We start from the raw sequence: 17,169 nt of genomic DNA on the forward strand, positions 1-17,169 counted from the left end.
GATAGATCCAGGATTGGGAGTCAAGAGCCCTCTTTTCTGGGCACCAGAAAAAGTTGAGTAGAAACCCTGCCCCCTTTGTTCTACTGGAATATGTTGAATAGCTCTGATATTGAGCAGGGAAAGTACTTGGTTTTGAGCCTCTGCCCACTGGTTTGGAGGAAGGTATGGAAACCCACTTGGGGTTGGCAGTGAATGGAAGTAGAATCTGTACCCCTGGGATACAATGTTTAGAACCCATTAGTCCTGAGTAATGACATCCATTTTTTCGCATGAAGGGCAAGTTTTCCTCCTAGGGGCACAAGTAATTGGGCAGGGCTTAGAAGGATAAAGTACAATTGTGTACCTACCATAAATGTAGATGTTAGAGTGTATTCACTGTTGCAGTCATTACACTTGGGTTATCCTGCTGGCAGGCGACCCGCAGTCGGTCCGAGTTCCAAAGTCTTGGTCCGGCATCAGTTGCTGTCGCCTCTTCCCTGACATCAGTGCGCCAGTGGTATAAAAGTCGCAACTGACGCCATTTTCTTCAGTTTTTCTTGCCCCAGATGTCAAGTGCCCCCAGATAGGAAGGCTGAAAAGATAAAAATATGCCAAGCAACCATGCATATATTACTATAAACATTTCCTTCATCTACAAGCAAATACACCACATAGGTTGTATAGAGTTGAGAAGTACAGAATAGTTCCAGCAAAGAGGGGGATGGTGGGTGGGTAACCTGGACTGCAACAGTGAATACACACTAACGTCTGCATTTATGGTAGGTACACAGCTGTACTATGTTCATCACATTTCACTGTTGCAGTCATTACACTTGGGTAGAATCCCAAAGCGGAGGTTGGGTGGCTGGGCCTAGATAGGATTTGGCGAGGCTAACAAGCCCTGCAGAACTGCAGTGGCAAAGCCTGCTCTGGATTTGGAGTAGAGAGGTAGGTGGTAGTGATTGGTAAAAAAGTGTGCACTGAGCTCCAAGTTGCAGCTTCTAATATGTCTTTGGTTGGTACCCCTCTGAGGAAAGCTGCTGAAGTGGCTGCTGCTCTGGTAGAATGAAGCCTAATGCCCTTAGGCACAGATTTGCCATGTTGTGCGCAACAGAAGCAGATACAGTGTCCTATCCATTTGGAGATTGTCTGATTTGTAATAGGCTTTCCTTGTGATCCTGCAGCATATGCTACAAACAGTTGCTCAGTTTTTCTGAAAGCTTTTGTTTTGTCCAAGTAAAATCATAGCTGCCTGTGTATATCCAAAGCATGCAGAAGTCTTGCCCCTTTATTCTGGTGATTTGGGTAGAAAGTAGGCAAATGAATGGTTTGGTTTAAGGCCACATTGGAGACCACTTTTGGCATGAATGTTGGGTTTGTCCTGAGAGAAACCCTGTCCTGATGAAAAATGAGGAAAGGTTCTACAGCCATCAATGCCTGTAACTCTGAGACTCTTCTTGCTGAAGTTATTGCTAGGAGCAGAGCAGTTTTCCATGACAAGAATTTTAGATCAGCTGTGCTGGCTGGTTCAAATGGAGGCAGTATTAGTTTTTCTAAAACAAAATTGAGGTCTCAAGTAGGTACTGGTGCTCTCCTAGGGGGTCTTATATTCTTTGCCCCTCTGAGGTACTGTCGTAGTAGAGGATGTGAAAAAATAGGAGGATTCGTATTGAAATCAGCTGAAATGGCAGAGGCATGGCAAAATCTGAGGTATATTAGGGACCAGTGGGTTGAGCCCTTGTGCCTGGTTCCAAGCACAAAATCTCTTCCATTTTTCTGCATAAGATTTCCTAGTGTTGGGCCTCCTGGCTTCCAAAATTACATCCATAACAGCTTTAGAGAGAGGTGCAGTATGAGTGGCTACATTACCTGCCATGCTGCCAGGTTTAAGGTTCTGAGTTGACTGTGCAGAATCTGATTGTTTTGCTGTGTCAGAAGATGAGGAATTTGAGGTAGAAGCCAAGGTGGGCCTTGGGACAAAGTCTTTAGGATTGGGTACCAGTGCTGGCGTGGCCAGTCTGGTGCAATCAGGATAATTTTTGGCCTCTCTTGTCTGACTTTTAGAAGCACTTTGGTGAGAAGAAGCATCGGAGGGAAGGCATAGACTGTCAGGTTTTTCCAGCTGAATGATAGAGCATCCACTTTCCATGTTTGAGCAACCACTTTCAATGCTTGAGAGTGATAAATCCTTGTGCAAAATTTCTGTATTTGGCAATTGTGAGGGGAAGCAAAAAGATCTATGTCTGGGCGTCCCCATTCCCTTGTTATCATGCTGAACACTTGTGGATTTAGCTTCCATTCGTGAGGATCCATGAGATTTCTGCTTAGTTCGTCTGCCAGTGTATTTTTTGTTCCTGGCAGGAATTGTGCTTGCAGATGTACCTGGTAGGTCAGTGCTGTGTTCCACAAAGTCATGGCTTGTCTGCATAGGGGGTAGGAATGTGTGCCCCCTTGCTTATGTACCACATAACTGTGGTATTGTCCGTCTTTATTAATAGTTGTCCTGGATGTATTAGGTCCTTGAAGGCTGTCAGGGCATTCTGTACAGCTAGCATCTCTTTTTGATTGATGTGAAGATGCATTTGTTCCTTGGGCCATGTGCACCGAATACATTTTCCTGCCATATGTGCTCCCCAGGTAAAATCTGATGCATCCGTTGTTATTGTCTGCCTGGCTGTACGTAAGGTGAAAGGCTGTCCCTTGTTGTGGTGACAGGCCTGGGGCCACCATCGAAACACCTGTTGTATGCAGGGGAATTGAAGGTTATGATTGTCTCTAGGCTGTGACAATGCTGAGTCCAAACATTTTTTAGATATCATTGTAGTTTCCTCATATGCAGTTTTGCATATGGAATTAGTAGAATGCAGGATGCCATGAAACCCAGGGCCTGCAGAATTTTTCTTGCACGGAGCTGGGTTTTTGTTGCCATCATTTGAAAGTAATGAGTCAGTTGCCTTTGTTTGTCTGGCATGAGATAAGCCATCTGGGCAGCTGTATTTAAGCTTGCATCCAGGAATATTATCTCGAGAGGGCACTAGTTTTGATTTCTTTTCGTTTACTGTGAACCCTAGGCAAATCAGCAATCTTTTTACAATGCCAGGAGCTTTAGAAGAATGTCCTTGCTCTCTGCTTGAATAAGGCAGTCGTCCAAGGAGGGATATATTTGAATTCATTTTTGTCTGCAAAATGCAATTACTGGTGCCAGGCATTTTGTGAAGACCCTGGGCACAGTAGATAAGCCAAAAGGCAGTGCAGAGAATTGGTAATGCATTGAGCCTACTATAAATCTGAGGTATCTTCTGCATGATTGTCTGATTGGGACGTGCAGGTATGCCTCCTTGAGATCCAAAGTAACTAGCCAAGCCTCCTTGTCCAGCATGGGCAGAAGTTGTTGTAGTGGTAACATTTTGAATTTTGGAACATCCAGGAAAGTATTTAGGACTGACAGGTCCAGTATTGGTCTCCAGGCTTTGTCTTTTCTGGGTACTAAGAAAAGTCTTGAGTAAAAATCCTTGTCCCTGTTCTTCTTGTGGAACTTTTTGAATAGCTCCCATATCCATAAGAGCAGCAATCTGTTTTTGTGCCTCTGTCCATTGGTTTTGTGACAGGTTTGGCATACCTTTTGGTTTTGGAAGTGTGGAAGTGGAACCTGTACCCCTGAGAAACTATATTCAGCACCCATTGGTCTTGGGTGATCATGTGCCAATTTTTTGAGAAATGTGCTAGCTTTCCCCCTAAGGGTGCTGTCAACTGGCAATAGCTTGTTATTTGCAGAGGGAAGTCATTGTGACTGTTTTCTATATGGTTGTGATTTGTCTTCTCCTCCTTTGGGGGCTGAAGCACCCCATTGTTTAGGTCTGTAGGAGCCTTGGGGCCAGGGTTGCCAGATGTCCCTATTTGGGCGGGACTGTCCCGAGATCAGCAGCCTGATCCCGAGTCCTGCACTGCCGGTTTAAATCCCGGGCAGCCTCAGCTTTTTTTTTTTTTTGATTGGCCCGTATACCGGCATACGGGCCAATCAAAAATCGCTAAACACGGAGCTTCTTGTGTTTAATGCGGAAGTCCGCATTAAACACAAGAAGCTCCGTGTTTAGGGATTTTTGATTGGTCCATATGCCGGTGTACGGGCCAATCAAAACAGAGCTACTTCTGTTCAATGCGGAACTGCGATGTTCTGCATTAAACAGAAGTAGCTCTGTGTTTAGCGATTTTTGATTGGCCCGTATATGGGCCAATCAAAACATCGCAAAACAGAGCTACTTCTGTCTAATGCGGAACTGCGATGTTCTGCATTAAACAGAAGTAGCTCTGTGTTTAGCGATTTTTGACTGGCCCGTATATGGGCCAATCAAAACATCGCAAAACAGAGCTACTTCTGTCTAATGCAGAACTGCGATGTTTCGCATTAAACAGAAGTAGCTCTGTGTTTATTTATTTTTGATTGGCCTAGGCCAATCAAATAAAAAATAAACACACAGAGCTACTTCTGTTTAATGCGGAACTCTGATGTTCCGCATTAAAGACGTGGAAGACCTTTTTTTTTTGTTTTTGTTTTTTTTATTCCCTGCCTGGCCAGTCGGAGCAACCCTGCTTGGGGCTGAGATCTGCCTCTTGGGTGTCTGTATCTGCCGCTCTGTGGCCTGTCTGACTCTGGAAAGGACCAATTTTTTGTAGGCCAGTTTCTGCTAAATCTAGGTGGTTGAACCTGTAAGTAATCTTTTACCGTTTGCATTGACTTTGCTTTATCCTCCATTTTCTTTAACACCTCTTCTGCCTTAACACCAAACAAAGTATCATGCTGTAGTGGAGCATCCAATAATTTTACTTTAACATGGTCAGGTAAACTTTGTTCTTTCAACCAAGCATATCTTCGAATAACTGAGCCTGTAACTGCGGCTCTACAAGAAGCCTCTAATGAATCAAAACCACATTGCAGAGTATGCTTTCCCACTTGTTCAACTGCATGCAATAAATCCTGCATTTCTTTACTGTCAGGACTTTCTATATTTGTAACCATTTTCTGCTTTAACAATGACATGCGATACTGTTGATATTTAAGCATGTGAAACTGACAGTTTTAAGCTCTTACAGCTCCCCATCTGTACAGAGCTCTGGAATCCCTATCTGAGGGGACAGAATTTTTGGCAGTGGAAGCTTTAACCCCTTTAGGTCCCTGAGAAATTGTTTCTGGGTCTGCAGCGGGGTTTTTGTAAAGAAATTTTTGAGAGTCAGGGACCCTGTAGTACCGGTATGGCTTTACTGGTGCAGGGGGTAAAGAATCTGGAGACAGACTGGATTCAGAAAAAACATCATCTACAATATCAAGCACAGGGGGGATAGCCAGGGGCCTGTGCTGAGGCAATAAAAGGAATTCTCTGAGCCTTTTCTTGGATTCGGAGTAATCCTGGCTCTCCCAATGGAAATGCTCCCTCATGGTGTGCAGGGTTTCCCCAAAAGAATAATCCTCAGGCGGTGAGGCTGAAGGAATGGACTCTTCAGCATCAGAGTCCTCATAGGGAGGGAAAGAATAGCCCTGATCAGAAGAAGAATCAGAGGAAATGGAAACCTGATCAGAGGAATCATAATAAGTGTCTTGCCTGGACCTTTTATCAGGAGGGGGATGGGAGCCCCTGATTAAAGTAATAAGGTCTTCGGCCATTTTAAGCATCTGTTTCTTTGGCATGGATGACTGTTCTGAAGAATGCTGCACTTGTTTCCTTGTCTTTAATGGTGTTTTTGACTTTGCCTTTGCTGCTGTAGTAGCCTTAATTGTAAGCTGTGAAGGTCTGAAAACACCCTCAGAAGCCGGTGCCTGCTCAGCGGCTCTGGACCAATCTGAGGTTATAGTTTCCGTAGGCCCAATACCTTGAGTTTCCACAGGCCTCGGTGTCTCCACGTGGCTTGTCGGTTACGGCCTGTGGCTCTGAGGTAGTGGGTGTCCGGGGCTGCGAAAGCACCTCACTGAGAACCGGCGACTGGCCTAGAAGAGGCTTCGTCGTCAGTTTTGGACCTCGGATGCCTGTCTTTTTCTTTGTCTTTGCGTTTTTTATACATTCCGGTCACCGGTTGTTACGAAGGCATTATATAATTAAATCTTCATCCAAAATAATGTAAAGCAAAATCAAACCGACGTTTAATAGTGCATTTAATGAATCTAGCACAAAACCGACAACTAGTAACGTCGTGGTCAGGGCCTAGGCAAGGAATGCAGTAAGAGTGAAAGTCCTTATGAGGTATTTGCTTCCCACAAGAAATACAGTTATTAACTTTTACTGACATCGGTCTGGAGCAAGAAAAAGTTTCCCCAATGGGATACTTAGCTTTATTGAAGACTTTGGTTCTGAAATTCAATTTTGAAAATCTCAGGAGTCGGCCGACCGGCACTTGCGAACTGCTTTTGCTTTGGGCACCGCGCGGCAAGAAAGACTGAAGAAAATGGCGTCAGTTGCAACTTTTATACCCCTGGCGCACTGACGTCAGGGAAGAGGCGACAGCAACAGATGCCGGACAGAGACTTTGGAAATCGGGCCGACTGCGGGTCGCCTGCCAACAAGATAACCCAAGTGTAATGACTGCAACAGAGAAACAGGATGAACATCTGAAAAGTCATTGTGAACTTTTTCCATAAGGGGTGGCTTACCACTCCCTGTTTCTGAGGTGGGAGCACTCCATTGCTTAGATCTCTGCATACCCTGAGACTGTAGTCTTGGCAGCCGGTTTCCCCTGGGTTTGGTCTGAGAAGGCCTTATAGGGCTGGAAAGCACCAGTTTTTATAAGGCCAATGCCTACTGAATCTAGGTGGCTGCACTTGTAAGAATTCTTTAACAGCTTGCATAGATTTAGCTTTTTCTTCCATCTTTTTAAGAACCTCTTCTGCTCTGGTGCCATACAAACAGCTCTTATTTAAAGAAGCGTCTAGTAATTTGGATTTGACATGATCTGGCAAGGTTTGTTCCTTTAGCCAAGCATGCCTTCTCAGTACAGACCCAGTGACTACAGCCCTGCAAGATGCTTCTAAGGCATCAAAGCCACACTGCAAAGTATGCTTACTAACTTGGTTTGCAGAGTGCATTAACTCTTGTAAATCTTTATTTTCTGCACAATCTGGAAGTAACACCATTTTTTGTTTAATTAGTTCCATATGATGTTGCTGGCACATCAACATATGAAACTGCCAATTCAATGCCCTGATGGCAAGAGTTGTAGAAGTATATGCCTTCTTACCTCATCTGTCTAAAGCTCTGGAAGCCCTGTCTGAAGGGGTATGATTTTTGGCTGTAGTAGCCTTAATACTTTTAGGTCCCTGGGAAATGGTCTCTGGATTCGCAGTAGGATTCTTGAAGAGAAATGTGAGAGAATCAGGTACTCTCTAGTATCAGTCAGGTTTCCTAGGGGCCGGGGGTGAAGTGTCTGGAATAAGACTGGATTCCATGAAGACATCATCTGCAACTTCCAGGACAGGGGGTATAGCTAGAGGCCTGTGCGGAGGCAACTCTAAAAATTCTGAGTCTCTTTTTGGACTGAGGGTAGTCCTGGCATTCCCAGCAGAAATCCTCTCAAAGTATGCAAGGTTGCACCAAAGGAAAAATCCTCTGGAGGGGAGGAAGATGGAATGGATTCCTCTGCATCTGAATCCTCAGATTGATAAGGGCATGTCCCGATAATCAGAAGGGTCAGAGTCATTGGACTCCTAGTCTGCAGAATCAGAGGGGAAACTCAATTCTTTGTCTCTTAGCAGGGGAAGGCTGGCTTACCCTAATTAGAGTAATAAGATCTTCAGCCATTCTAAGCATTTGTTTTTGTGGCATGGGAGCTTGAGCATGCGCTTTGGTCATCTGTTTTCTAGGCATAGGGCGTACTCTGGGCCTAAGAAACTCGGTAGTTTTAGCTAAAAACGAAGTTGTGGGTTTGATTTGAACATCGGTAGGTCGCAATACACCCTCAGAAGCCGGTGCCTGCACAGCGGCTCCGTACCCATCCAAGGTAGAGACATCCGCAGGTTCCATAGTCGAAGAAGCATCTTTTGGCATACCGGACTCCGAATGGGTCTCAGTAGAGGCTTGAGAATCTGTAGAAGCGGGCATCAGGGACTGCAAAGGCTCACTGAGTACCAGCAGACTGGCAACTAGCTTAACGGAAGCGTCGTCGGCAGTTTTGACCGATCCAGTCTCTGTCTTTATCTTTACGTTTTTTCGGAAGATAGGTAGTCGGATGGCTTATCGAAGCCATTTTGGAATGCGGAGAATGAAAGCAAAAGAATTTAGCGACAAAGATTGCCAGACGACGAACGGTTCGGGGGTTAAACAAGGCACAAAACCGACAGCGAGGGACGTCGTGGTCTGGGCCTAAACAGGTGACTCAGTAAGAATGAAAATCTTTGTGAGGTATTTGCTTTCCACAGGCAATACAATCGTTAACTTTTTCTGACATTGGTTAGAGCACGAAAAAAGGCCCCCCAACGGTCTATCCATGCCATACACAGATTCTTCCCCTTTTCACAGTTCTCCATTTTTACTTCATTTAACAACAAATGATTTTTACTACATAAAATAAGAGTCCATCTTGGTGAGATTTTGTTCCCTGACTATTACCCCTTTTGTTCTATTGCCAGGATGGAGTTTTCTTCTAAATGACTACATACTCCATTAGCATCAATTCCAGACTATAGTTTATACGTCGTCGGAAGGCAAGTTACTGATCTATAGCTTTTTAGGATAGTTTGCATGTTCTCAAATAGGAGTATTGTTTTTCCTGTTAAGGCTGGTGTCTGCTCGAGGTGTGCATATAAATTAGTTCTTACTCATAGCTAAATCTTCATGTAAAGATGTTAATACTTTTAGCCAGAAGTAAGGTACTGCATATGGGCCTGGGGAATTTCCAGTTAGGAGCTTTTCTTAACCTTGTTTCAATCTCTCTGGCCGTTACTTCATCCCATTTCATATCCTGTGCATTTGAATTTATTTCTTATTCTTTCCTTTTACTTCTATCCATTTAGCATCCTTGTTATGCTCCGCAGGATCTTCATAGTTATTTCTCCAAATATATACATTTCTTTTTTTTTGTGGCATTTCAATTTCTTTTGCCTTCTTTCCCAATTCTCTAAAAAAAACTTCTTTTGGATCATCAATAAATTACTTACTTTGTACGTTTCCTTTATATTTATTTGTACACCTTCCAAGTTTTTCTGCCTGTGTTGATATTTTTAGTTTATTTGTAATAGCGCATGACAGATCCTGATCTGTTCTAATGCTGTGCAGTGCTTTTATCACGTCTGAATATTTTTGTTGATCTATTCCCTCCTCTATACTAACAGTGACACTTGTAATTGCTTTATAGTTTTCTCTATTTGATACTCCCATGATGACATTTGATTTCTCCACTTCCTTTCCCTTACTACTCTGTTTTTTGTGGTAATACTTTGTTATTAATTTAGCTGCACAGTAGTATATCCTGTTTACTTCTGTTATGTCACATGAAACTCTATGGACAGTCCTAATTACTGTATATTGCTTGTTTTATCAAACTACAGAAAGTCAATAAAACACAAAAAGTTAGTCTATTTCTTTCATTGATCTTAAACTATCTGTCCATCTCTATTAAAATCAAGCAACTCTTCTCCTAGATCATTTTCTTCTAAACTTGGGGCACATTCTTTGTTCTTAATTTCCTGTGGTCATTCTAGAGAAAGTTCCTGTAACACATTCTCCTTAATTTCATACTGTGCCATCCATTGCTGTTTCATATGGGAACTAACTGGCCTATCACTCCACAACACTGACTGTGTCCGAGTTGCCACAGGTTCTTGTTCCTCCCCTTGCTGTGCAACACCAACTGAATATTTGTAATGGTTTCCTATGGAAGTCTCCAAAGTATCATATGGCAACTGATCAGATGTTTCTTGCTCCACTGATTTCTCCTTAATTTGGAGTATCCATTGCTCTACCTTGCTGTGGTGTTTTCTGAGTTAATAAATCCTTCACAGCAGAGGTACTCCATAACCTCATTTTCCATCTTGTTAACTTCTCCATTACTAATCTTTTTTTTTTTTTTTTTTTTTTTTTTTTTTTAACTTTTCCTCTTCGCTTTTTATTTTTTGTATTGTAAAATTTTCCATGTCTGGATGCCTTTGCCTGTATTTATCAACTATCTTTGGTGGTGGTGGTATTTTTTTTTGCTTTCTCCTTTGCATAAATATTACAGGTATTAAATCTCTTTTTCTTTCCCATGTCCACATTTCTTTTTTATACCTTTCAAAAGTCTCCAGATTTTCTTTATATTTTCTCACTTCTTCAGATGCTTCTTTTTCCAAACGGATCAAGGTTTCTTGTTCTAGATAATGTTTTTCATAAATCTGTTGTATTACTGAACACAATTTTTTATTTGAAGCTTCTGACAGTTTTTCTTGGGGAAGCACTTTTCTTTCCTCCAATTTCTCTCAATCTTTTTTTATAACTTCTGCCTGGAAATTATGGGCTTCTTGCATAATAGTAACAATACACAATTTCTTCCTTATCCTCAAGAGTCCACTCTGTCGTCGTTATGGCTCTTTTTTGGACATCAGTTTTTGTGATTCTTGTGGGCTGCTACTTTCTTCTACAATGGGGGAGGGGGGCATCCTGCCCCTGTGCCTGACCTAGAAATTTTCAGTCTCTTGAGAATTCCACACTTTTTCCAGTCCTGGCACCAGTGCACCTACCAAGAGAGAAGGAACATTTTTATCCTGCGTCTTGTGCACCCATCTATTTTTTTTTTTAACCTACTTCTGTCCATGATGTATACTATATAAAATGCAGAGTATACATCAATGTTATCTTGGTAAGATTTTGTGAAAAGCAGGGTCCACCTTGTGAATGTACTCACCAAGACTTGTGAATTAATTCACTTCTAGCAATACTACTCTCCTTTGCTTGCTGACTTATCTCTCCAGTTGGACTATTAATGGTTGTGTGTCTATGTCTTAAGTGATAATTTAATAAATGGTTTAAAAAGAATAATAGAGCTGCTTGCACTCTTTTTCCACAATGATTTGAGGAGCGCTTTCTATTGCTAATGTTGCAAACTATGCACATACATTTAGCATAGTTTGTAGTAGGTGTGTAGTGTATAAGAAAAGTGATTAAGAGGAGGATATATCCTACTTCAGGAATAAAAATTTCTTGTAGCCCAAGTTTGGGTTTCTACGATAAACAGAAAAGTAACAGGGAGCTTTGAGTTTGGTCAGTAGACACCCTGATCAGAGAATACAAGTATCGATAATAGAACAAAAGGTGTCAAATACATTGCACATCACCTTCCAGGGTTATTTACTAAATGTCCCATTAGCTTTAAAAGTCAATCATCATCTTCCTAAAACAAAAATTTGACAGATGCAAAGGAGAAAACAGAAATCAAGAGGTTTGCAACAATCATCTTCGCAAAGACCATGTAGGTCATAGGACTTACTATCAACAAGACATCTGTCTTGTGCTTTGTGGAAAAACTATGCTAGGCAAAAAAAAAAAAAAAAAAAAAAAAAAAAAAAAAGGTTTGCTGTATCGTAATAAAAAGTTTCTAACTCCAAATGCCAGACTCACCCTAGCTCAGGCATTTCTCCTACCCTCACTACCTTGACTAAACTACAAAAACATATAAAATTGCTAGATTCATTACCAACTCTCACTACACCTCACATCACTGCCTTGCCCTAAACTCCCTGCAATGGCTTGAATTCCCACAGCTACAGTTATTACAATTCCAAATTGTGCATTCTATACTATATAAACCATCTTCCTGTCCATCTCTCTCTACCCTTGTATCCACCTACTCCCCATCTCGGTTCCTGCGCACCTCAAACCAGCAACTACTAGCAGTCCAACCACCAAATAAAAATGTGGGCAAATTACTATATAGATGCTCAGTCCTGGAACCAACTACTCTTTAGACCTACGTGCCATTATACACCCATCTTACTTTAAAAAGGAACTAAAACAGCATCTGCTCAACTCCAAAACTTGTCCCTGCCATAACCTCTCCTAACCCCCACTTTCAAAGTTCTTAACTCCCGCCCATTCTAGCTACACTGCTAAGAACAGCCTATCAGATCTCTCAAGTATAAAGCAAATACACTTTCTAATCACAGGGTATTATTCAACTCTAAATATTTTTACATATACAAGGCCTCATGCCGGTATACTATCCTACTCAATTCCTTCTCTACTCTTCCTATTATGTATATATCTTACCCCTCTTTTGGCTTTATCTTTAGATATGACTAGCAGATTTCTCTTTTGTCTTTATCTTTACATATGGCTAGCAGATTTCTAGAAGTACCTGGACCTTGTTTTACCATTACTACACAACTTTCTCATACTGTACACTAAATGGGAATCTTAGACAAAATGAAATCTTTTTTTTTCTGCAAAATGCTAAATTAATGTAACCAACTATTCACTATTATTTGAATAATGTGAATGTATCAGTTTTAAATTTGTTGTCTTTCTTTGTTACTTAATCATTATGTATAATTAGAATTCTTTCTGTTTGCAAATGTATGTTTTCCTTTCTCTCTCATTGTGGAGCTTTTCTCCCCGGGCCTCTACTGAAAATGGACATGTATCCAGTTGGACTAGCCCGGTCAACAAATGTAAAATAAAATAAAATAAAATAAAATAAATAAACTGTACATTGTTTTTCTCTGTAAAACATACACTGAATGTAAGGAGATTTAAGTTGTATTCTCTAACTGGAGCTTTTCTCCTTGGGTCTCCACTGAAAATGGGTTTCTAATCCAGCTGGACTAACCCTGTTTACAAATGTCAATAAACAAATAAATAAACTAAAACTTGGAGCTAGGTCAACTCAGCATTCCAAATAGATGTAACATTTCATGAATTCACAGAGATTATCATTGGAATCTTTATTGGTGAAAGGTTCTTCTGGCTAGTCTCTAGCAGGTCCCACAGAGCAGACTATTTTTTTTTAAGTTTTAAGCATTAGCTATGATCAGGACCTTAAGACCCAAACCAGTGTTACATATGGTCACATCTAAAGTATCCAAAAGACTAAATGGGTCACCACAGTTTCATCACCAATATGGGCTCTCACCACAGGCACCTAGTGTCTGGTGAAATTCCTGTACTTGCTTCAGTAAGGTAACAGTGTATATATCTCAAGAAATGGCTCTGAAAGTTTATATCCTTGTAGAGAGGGCATCTGCCTTTACAGAGCTGTATACAGTACTTCAAATTGTTTGTTTGTGTCTTTCGTCTTTTTCCCGGTTAGGGGTCGCCGCAGCGGAACTCCGGTCCGCTAATGATTGGCAGTAGATTTTTATGTGCTGGCTTGCCTGGCACAACGCACAACCTTCAACGAAGGAACGCCCATTCATGCATGTTGAAACACAGAAGACGCTCTAACTGAGAATCGAACGGACGTCTAACTGTGAGGCGACAACGCTACCGCAGCACCACCACCGCAGTATACTGTATACAGTACTTCAAATAATAGCATAAATTTTCTACACGGCAAAATAAAACTCATTCATATATATTCTCATGTAAAAGAGAAAGAAAAAGGCAAATAGCTATTAGTCTATTTTTCTCCCCCTATCTTCTATCCATCCCAAGATAACTTAAATTTCACTGCTAATTTACACACAGACAATTCTCCAGCAGACTGTTCAATGTTTACTTACCTTTTCAACCCAAAAAAAAAAAAAAGTGCACAGTGAATCTTCCTCCTTCAAAATATGAGTATGCCATTTCCTTTTACTTCTGCTCTATCATTATCACTCTAACTGCCCGCATGATACACAACACCCATTTTATAGCCTTAAATCCTTCAAACTGTACAAACCTAATGCCTTTAGCCTCTCTTTGTACTCCAGTCTCTCCATCTTATTAGTCTCTCTGCACATTTTCCACTGTTTTACCTTTAAGAATTCTGCAACTTTACATATTATTCCGGGTGAGGCCTTATACAAAGGAGAAAAAGAAAAACATACCCACTTTTCTCATTTCCTCCCTCCATCAATACCAAAATGACAAAATCTCCTACTGGCTTTCACCAGACCACACACAATGGGCTAAATTACCGAATTTAGAAAGTGATCACTCTATATCCTCTTTCTTGGCTCCTTCAAGTGCAATTCTATTACCCAGCTCAACTTCCCTGAAATTCGATTGCTAAATTTCTTTATATTTATATTAACATCTGCCTGCCACCTATCCATACACTGCTAGATTCATCAGGTAGCTGTGAAGGTTTATTTCATCACTACACCAGACTACAGCCCTAATTTTGGTGCTATAAACAAACTAAATTGTATTTTCTATACTCCCATTACACCAAACAAAAATAAGCTAAACATGTCTAACCTAGAAATTAACCCCTGCTACACTCTACTGGTTAGTGGCTTTCCATTAAGACAGTGACTAGCAACAGTCTACTTTTCATCAAATGGTTTCTTATACAGCTTGCCAGGCAGTAACTAACCACCACATCCACCATCTTCTCATCAGGGTCATTTAGTATACTTAAGGTCTTCCAGGAACATGACTTGTCTACTCTACACAGCTTTTTCCAGTTATCCTGTATATGGTCAACAACTAAATGATTGACCATAAGCATTTTTCTTCATAGTCTTCTTTTATTAAATAATCAACAACTTGATATAGCATGTGCAATCTGCATCCAAGGTACACTTTTACCTTTATGCACCAGTGGCCTGGTATTTCTGCTATAAAAAACCCAAAGCCCTAATATCATCCCCAGATATGTCTAATCCATTTAGCCAAGGCCTGCATTTATTTTATTTTATTTTACATTTGTTAATCCGGGGTGTCTGACTGAGCCGAAAAGGCCCTTTTTCAGCAGAGGCCCGGGGAGAAAAGCTCCACAAAGAAAAATTACAGAAGCATTTAGTTATTTAGACATGATCAGTATACACACAAATTACAAGAGACATGTTTTTACAGTGGTATGCGGCACAGTTATAGTGGAGAACAATCAAAAAAATATTAATTTTAAAAATAAAGGTAATTAATAGATTTGTGGTGTACAGCTGAAATTTGGAACATAGGTAGAATACATACATAGTACACAGGTACAATACATACATTGTAGATTACCCAGTATTGTGAGTAAGATTGAAAACTATTATAAAGTGCTCTATATTTAGTATGTATATGTTATCCGCTTTCACTAGCCTAGGGAGCAATCATGGCACTGCCAACTTTGCTTGAGATGTTGCCTGATGAGGTCTTTAAAGGAGGCTTTGGATAATGTGTTTTGAATGCTTGTAGGGACAGAGTTCCATTTTTTAGCCACTGAACTACTATATAGTGCATCACCAAAGCTATTGTAGCTGTTGGTGACTGCTAGTAGTAGTTTGCTTGATGATCTAGGAGTCATTTAGGCTGAGTGATGTGCTAGGTTTCTGAGGGCAGGACACTTACTGGGGAGGTAATAGAATGAGAGAGGCAGAGCTGATTGTAGGTTAGGAGGTTGGGTAGTTCAAGCCAGTGGAGCTGTCTCAAAGCAGTACAGTGATGAGTTCTATATGAGCAATTTGCAGCAAAGCGGTCAATTCCGTTATAGCAGGCTTCCATTTTGCTTAGTTCAGTTTTGTTGAGATTAGTCAGAATGGGAGATGCATACAGTAGGGTGGAGTGGGAGCGAGCAATGGCTGACCTTGTGTTGTTGGTAAGAAATGGTTTGATATGGTAGAGTGACCCCAGTTTGGCATGTACTTTTTTAATAGCCAAGTTGAGATGACTATCAAATTTTAGGTGCAAGTCTACGGTTATTCCCAATAGCTTAGCCTGTGCCACTGGAGCAATTGGAGTAGCATTTGTGGAGTAGATAGTGAATTGACTGTTAGTGTTTTTGTTAGAACTGGTTATAATCATAAGCTGAGTTTTCTTTGAATTGAGGATAAGTTGGGCTTTAGTAAGGTAGTTTTCAACGTCAGAGAATGCTAGTAGAGTTGTTTGCAGGAGGGTGGGAATGTTTTGTGCAGCACAGATTAAGGTAGTGTCATCTGCATACTGAATTATAGATGCATGCTGTGTGGAGGTATGGAGGTTTTTTGTGAAGACTGTGAATAGTAGTGGTCCTAAGACAGAACCCTGTGGGACTCCTATAGGTATGGGCAGCTGAGGACAGAGAGAATTTTCCCATTTCACAGCCTGGTACCTGTCAGTTAAGTAGCTTTGGAACCAGGTAAGCGTGGAATTTGATAGATGATATTGGTTTAGTTTGTTTAGCAGGATTTGGTGTGAGACTATGTCAAATGCTTTGGACATATCCAAAAAAAATGTAGGCCTTCATTTTTGAGACTGTTTACTGCGTCTGTGAAGCAGAGGAGGGCTGTAGTGGTACTATGGGCAGGTCTGAAACCATGCTGAGTAGGTGACAGGATGCTGCTGTCTAAGAGACAGTTTAGCATCTGGGTATGGATGCATTTTTCTAGGATTTTGGCCAGGGGGGGAGAGTAAAGCAATGGGTCTGTAGTTATTAAGTTCAGTGGAGGTCCCGCCTTTATGTATGGGTGTAACATAGGATATTTTCCAGAGTTTGGGCACATAGTTTTCAACAACTGATCTGTTTACGAGAGTGGAGACTGGGATAGCATTAGCATCTGCTGTGAGTTTTGAGTTTCAAGAAATAGCTGGGGAGTAGGTCGGCTGCTGTTGATGAGGTTTTTAGTTTGGAGAGCATGCTTTTGATTGAAGTGGTAGAAACTGTTTTGAGGGTAAATCTTGTATTAGTGTTATTTGTGTTGGGGATGATAGTGAGGAAGGAACTGTCCTGTGATACTAAGGATAAAATGGAGTTCACAAAGTGGAAGTTGAATTGTGTTTCGATGGGAACTTTAGTGTCAGGGGTGGTTGGTGTGGGGGTAGCCTTTTGGGTGGATTTTAGTAGCTGGTTTACATTTTTCCAAAATTTTTGCGGGTTGTGTTGGTATTTATTTTGTAATGTTGTGTAGTAGGATTTTTTGTCCAGCCTAATGCATTTTTTTTGCACGGTTGCGCAGTTCTTGGTACTTAGTTAGGCTTTGTGTTTCTTTGTTTTTTTGATAGTAAAGCCAGGCAGTGTCTCTGGACTTGAAGATTTGTTTTATTTCTTTACTGAGCCAGGGGTTTTTGGAGAGGTTCTAACCTTGATTTTGCGCAATGGAGCGACAGTGTCTAGGTGTTGTAGAAATGT

Source organism: Protopterus annectens, chromosome 10.part0 (assembly GCF_019279795.1).
Source record: "Protopterus annectens isolate FY-2018-M chromosome 10.part0, PAN1.0, whole genome shotgun sequence".
Lineage (NCBI taxonomy): Eukaryota > Metazoa > Chordata > Ceratodontiformes > Protopteridae > Protopterus > Protopterus annectens.